General features: G+C 34.1%; 1 pseudogene; it reads right to left on the bottom strand.

Annotated features, from left to right (window-relative positions):
* Positions 1-2,258: 2,258 nt before the first annotated feature.
* On the bottom strand, positions 2,259-2,440 carry LOC143175573 (U2 spliceosomal RNA; annotated as a pseudogene).
* Positions 2,441-6,853: the final 4,413 nt, after the last annotated feature.

Raw genomic sequence — 6,853 nt, forward strand, 5'->3', positions numbered from 1 at the left:
TGGGGTGGGCCTCGATGTGGTAGCGGCTAAGGGACCGGAGCCTCTCCTGGTAGCAGGCGCCCTTGCAGCCGACGGCGATGTCCTAGGGGCAGCCGACCCCGATCGCCGCGGCGGGCTGCCGCTCTTCTGGACCGGTGACGTCCCCTTAGGTCTGTGGTAGGTTGGTTGGGTGGGGGCCGGGGGCGCGGGCCGGGCGCTGGTGGTGGGCCCGATCGTGATCGTTAGCGTGGGAGTGCCGGACGGCGGCGTGCGATACGACGTCGTCATAGCCGTCGCAGCCGCCGTTACCAGCACCCCACACAACGATGTTTGTTTCGTGGCCCGCGCCTTGCCCCCCGGCGCCTCCGGTCTCGTTGTCGCCGTCTTCGTAGTCGTCCTCGTTGTCGTCCTTATTGTTGTTGTCCCCGTTGTCGTTGTTACTGTTGTTAATGCCGCTGCCGCCATTGCGCGCCGCGTCGTGCGGGTGGTGGTGGCCGTTCCCGTTGCATCCCGCGCGGATGAAAGGGTGTGTGTGGGCGGGGGCGGCGACGTCGCGGCGCACGTCGTTTGCGGGGGCGGGGACTGGGCCTCCAAGTTGGCAGCAGCTAACGCAGCAGCGCGCGGTTCTGCGGGGGCGAATGTCGCGGAACTCCCCTGACGCGAGGTGTTGCTCGAACCGGTCGCGCCTGTCACGGGAGGTGTACAAGTCCCACTCGGACTGTTCTGGTGGTGGGAACTATGAATATGGCCGTGGTGCAGCTTCACCACCTTGAGAGGATACTTCCCGTCGCCGGTGAAGCTGCACTCACGGCACTTGTACGTCACTACAACGCCCGGATGGTGCTTCCGGGCGTGCTTCGTCAAGTCCGAGTGGGACTTGTACACACCACTAATCCTGATTCCGGGGACACCGAAGCAGGCAGGGCATCGGAACTCCGCCGGGAAGGGAAACTCGATTGCCAGGGCGAGATTGTTACTGCCCTCTGTAGTGCAGGAGGTGATCATCGCACTATCACCGCGGTCCTGCATCGCTCTTAAGACTAAGTCCTACGCTACGAGTGAGTTGGAAGAAGAAGAGACAGAGTTGCTGTGGCAAATATTTCTAAGTGCCACAGCGAGGCGAAACGGGGAAGATAGACAGAGTGGGAATGACAGAGGAAGAGAAGAGAAAACTAAGTCCGAAAGCGATAGAAGGAATACCGCCACGCGCTAACACCCTACTGACTCCGCCGGCGCTAAGTCCGGTGTCGAAGACTGCCTGGAAAAATGACAGCCTCCGACGTGGCAGTCGGCAGGGAGACTAACAGGCGACGGTTACGGAGGAGTGCAGCGATCTCTATGGAGGAAGAGCGACGGAATCGCCCACTCCACCGAGGACTGCACGGGGGTTGCACCGCAGGCGGGCCGACCTGACGTCCACTCACTAACGGGTGAGTGGAATCAGCTTCCACGCGGGCGGTGACTGAAGGGAAGAGAAGGAGGTGGAGGCGCCACTCGAATCGGACCTCGCGCGTCCCGGTCCGTTGACACACCTCAACGGATGGGAGCGACTGGAGGAGTGGGTGGACGCGTAGGGGTAAGGTAGAGGACTACCGACGATGATTCGAGCACCGCAGACGGCTGGAGACCGGCTGCGTTACCCTCCTCACTGCCGGGGGGATAGAAAGAAAAGAGAGACTCACTCGGCGCAGGAGTCCAGCGATGCAAGAGCGCTCTCCGAGGGGAATAACACCTCGCTCCTGATTCCTGATCCAGCGGTGGTTGACGTGGATCAGGCGAGCCGGCCTTCCCGTCGGGGTTGTCGATGGCCAAGCCAGGTGGGTCGTAGCGGTGGTAGTTGACCCACGTAGAGGAAGACCAGGGTTGTCCAGGTAGGCCAGTGGTGGTAGGTGGTCCTATTGAAGTCCTGGACCCTCAGTATTGACCCTCTAAGTCCTCAATAGACCCTGGTCGTCCTCTCCCTCGGCTGCCCTCGGAAGCAGGATGCGTGGGCGGCGCAGGTGGTTGGCGCAGGTGTCCTCCCGCGCAGGCTCGATCCGGTCCCGCGGCGAAGGCACTTACACTTCACCGCACAACACCTCGAGCACTGATCGAGTAAAGACCTTTCCGCGCACACGGCCGATAGCAACTCGGCCCGCTCTGTTGCGTAGTGTAGTCGCGGCGGGTGAATTTACCGCGATTTCGGGTACCTCGCGGAGCCAGAATATTGGGGCTTACTTTTTGGAGTCCCGACTCGGTCCAGCAGGTGAAAAAAAGATAAAAGGTTGCTCAATTGCAGCGCAGATTGAGCCGTTTCCGACGGCACTGCAGTGCCGGACCGACTCGCGGCGGAAGTGGAGCGAGCCCCAGCGATCCGCCTGACTCCAAAAATCAGGTTAATATTCTGACTCCGCGATGCGGAGTGTATCAGATATTAAGTTGATAAGAACAGATAAAAAGCGCTTTATTTTTCAACAAATGTTCCCCCAGCCTTACATACTTTGGCTGGGGGTAGGTATACAATAGCGTCCTTATGGCGGAGGCGGGTAATTAAATATATTATTATGTATTCATGTATAAATTCGCATGGCTAGATATACATCTGTGACTATATTCATCCTATGACAGGAGAGTACACTTTGATCTTAGCCATAAGGCCGAGAAGCGATCTGGATGTGTGTTATGCGAGTACACTTTGATTTTAGCCATAAGGCCGAGAAGCGACCTGGATTTGGGTTATGCATGTACACTTTGATCTTAGCCATAAGGCCGAAAAGCGATCTGGATATGTGTTATTCGAGTACACTTTGATTTTAGCCATAAGGCCGAGAAGCGACCTGGATTTGGGTTATGCATGTACACTTTGATCTTAGCCATAAGGCCGAAAAGCGATCTGGATATGTGTTATTCGAGTACACTTTGATGTTAGCCATAAAGCCTAGAAGCGATTTGGATTTGGGTTATTCAAGTACACTTTGATCTTGTCCACAAGGCCGAGAAGCGATCTGGATTTGGGTTATTCGAGCTCACTTTGATCTTAGCCATAAGGCCGATAAGCGACTCGGATTTGGGTCATTCGAGTACACTTTGATCTTAGCCATAAAGCAGAAAAGCTTTCTGGATGTGTGTTATGCGAGAACACTTTGGTCTTAGCCATATGGGCGAGAAGCGATCTGGATGTGTGTTATGCGAGTACACGTTGATCTTAGCCATAAGGACGAGAAGCTGTACTATAAAACTATATAAAACTATGTGAAACTATATATAACTAATACAACCGTATAAAACTACATAGAATTATACAAAACTATACAAAACTATATAAAAGTATATAAAACTATATAGAACTATATAAAACTAACAAAACTATGTAAAACTATATAAAACTATTTAAAAATATATAAATCTATTAAAACTATATTAAATCTATATAAAACAAGATACAACAGTATTAATCTATATAAAGCTACATAAAACAATATCAATCTATATAAAACTATATAATACTATGTAAAACTGTATAAGACTATATAAAACTATATAAAACTATATAAAACTATTTAAAACTATATAAAACTAATAACACTATATAAAACTATATTGTACTACATAAAACTATATAAAACTATATAAAACTAATAAAACTAAATAAAACAATATAAAACTATACAAAACTGTATAAAACTATAAAAAACTAATAAAACTATATAAAACTAATAAATATATATAAAACTATATACGGCTAAATAAAATTATATAAAACTATAAAATTGTTTTAATACTGTACAAAACTATATAGAACTATATAAAACGATGTGAAACTATATAATACTATACAATGCTATGTAAAACTATATAGTACTATATAAAACTATACAAAACTGTATAAAACTATAGACAAACATATACAACTAATGAAACAATATAAAACTATATAATACTATATAAAACTATATAGAACTATGTAAATCTAATAAAACTTTATAAATCTTCATAAATTTATATAAACCTATATAAAACTATATAAAACTATATAAAAGTTTATGAAACTAATTAAAGTATATAAAACTATATCCGGCTAAATAAAACAATATGAAATTATAAAATTCTATTGAAACTACATGAAACTTTATAAATCTATATGAAACTATATAAAACTGTCTAAAACTATCCATAACTATATAAAACTATATAAAACTGTATAAAACTATATAAAACTATATAAAACAAAATAAAATTATATAAAACTATATAACACTATATAAAACTGTATAAAACTATATAAATCTATATAAAACGATATAAAACTAACAAAACTATATAAAACTATATAAAACTATATAAAACTATATAAAACTATATAAAACAGTATAAAACAGTATAAAATTATATAAAGCTATAGAAAACTATATAAAACTATATAATACTATATAAAACTATATAAAACTATATTAAACTATATAAAACTATATAAAACTATATAAAACTATATAAAACTATATAAAACAAAATAAAATTATATAAAACTATATAACACTATATAAAACTGTATAAAACTATATAAATCTATATAAAACTATATAAAACTATATAAAACGATATAAAACTAACAAAACTATATAAAACTATATAAAACTATATAAAACGATATAAAACTATATAAAAGTATATAAAACTATAAAAAACTATATAAAACTAACACAACTATATAAAACGGTATAAAACTATATAAAACTATATAAAACTATATAAAACTCTGTAAAACTATATAAAACTACATAAAACTATATAAAACTATATAAAACCATATAAAATTATATAAAACTATATAAAAATATATAAAACTGTATAATACCATATAAAACTATATAAAACTATATAATACTATATAAAACTATATAAAACTATATAAAACTATATAAAACTATTTAAAACTATATAAAACTATATAACACGATATAAAAGTAATAAAACTATATAAAACGGTATAAAACTATATAAAACTATATAAAACTATATAAAACTATATAAAACTATACAAAACTATATAAAACAATATAAAACTAATAAAACTAATAAAACTATATAAAAAACATATAATACTATATAAAACTATATAAAACTATATAAAACTATATAAAACTATAGGAAACTATATAAAACAATATAAAGCTATCAAAACTATATAAAGCTATATAAAAGTAACAAAACTATATAAAACTATATAAAACTATATAAAACTCTATAGAACTCTAGAAAACTATATAAAACTATATAAAACTCTCTAAGACTATATAAAGCTACATAAAACTATATAATACTATATAAAACTATATAAAATTATTTAAAACTGTATAGAACTATATAAAACTATATGATACTATGTAAAACTATACTAAACTGTATAAAATAATAAAAACTAATAAATATGTATAAAAATATATAAAACTACATAAAACTATGTAAAACAGTATAAAACTATATAAATCTATGTAAAACTGTAGAAAGCTATATAAAACTATATAAAGCTATATAAAACTATATAGAGCTATATGAAACTATGTAAAACTATATATAACACTATATAAAACTATATAGAACTATATAAAACTATATAAAACTATACAAAACTATATAAAACTATATGAAACTAATAAAACATTATAAAACCATATAAAACTATATAAAACTATATAAAACTATATAAAACTATATAACGCTAACAAGACTATATAGTACAATATAACACCATATAAAACTACATAAAACTATATAACACTATATAAAACTATATAAAACTATATAAAACTATATAACACTATATAAAACTATATAAAACTATATAAAACTATATAAAACTATATAAAACTATATAAAACTATATAAAACTAACACAACTATATAAAACGGTATAAAACTATATAAAACTATATAAAACAATATAAAGCTATCAAAACTATATAAAACTATATAAAACTATATAAAACTATATAAAACTATATAAAACTATATAAAACTATATAAAACTATATAAAACTATATAAAACTATACAAAATTATATAAAACTGTATAGAACTATATAAAACTATATGAAACTATGTAAAACTATACAAAATTGTATAAAATAATGAAAACTAATAAAGATATATAAAACTATGTAAAACAGTATAAAACTATATAAAACTATATAAAACTATATAAAACTATATAAAACTATATAAAACTATATAAAACTATATAAAACTATATAAAACTATATAAAACTATACAAAATTATATAAAACTGTATAGAACTATATAAAACTATATGAAACTATATGAAACTATATAAAACTATATAAAACTATTTAAAACTATATAAAACTATATAAAACTATATAAAACTATATGAAACTATATGAAACTATATAAAACTATATAAAACTATTTAAAACTGTATAAAACTATATAAAACTATATAACACGATATAAAAGTAATAAAACTATATAAAACTATATAAAACTATATAAAACTAACACAACTATATAAAACGGTATAAAACTATATAAAACTATATAAAACAATATAAAGCTATCAAAACTATATAAAACTATATAAAACTATATAAAACTATATAAAACTATATAAAACTATATAAAACTATATAAAACTATATAAAACTATACAAAATTATATAAAACTGTATAGAACTATATAAAACTATATGAAACTATGTAAAACTATACAAAATTGTATAAAATAATGAAAACTAATAAAGATATATAAAACTATGTAAAACAGTATAAAACTATATAAAATTATATAAAACTATATAAAACTATATAAAACTATATAAAACTGACACAACTATATAAAACGGTATAAAACTATATAAAACTATATAAAACAATATA

Source organism: Nomia melanderi, unplaced genomic scaffold, assembly GCF_051020985.1.
Source record: "Nomia melanderi isolate GNS246 unplaced genomic scaffold, iyNomMela1 scaffold0117, whole genome shotgun sequence".
Classification (NCBI taxonomy): Eukaryota; Metazoa; Arthropoda; class Insecta; order Hymenoptera; family Halictidae; genus Nomia; species Nomia melanderi.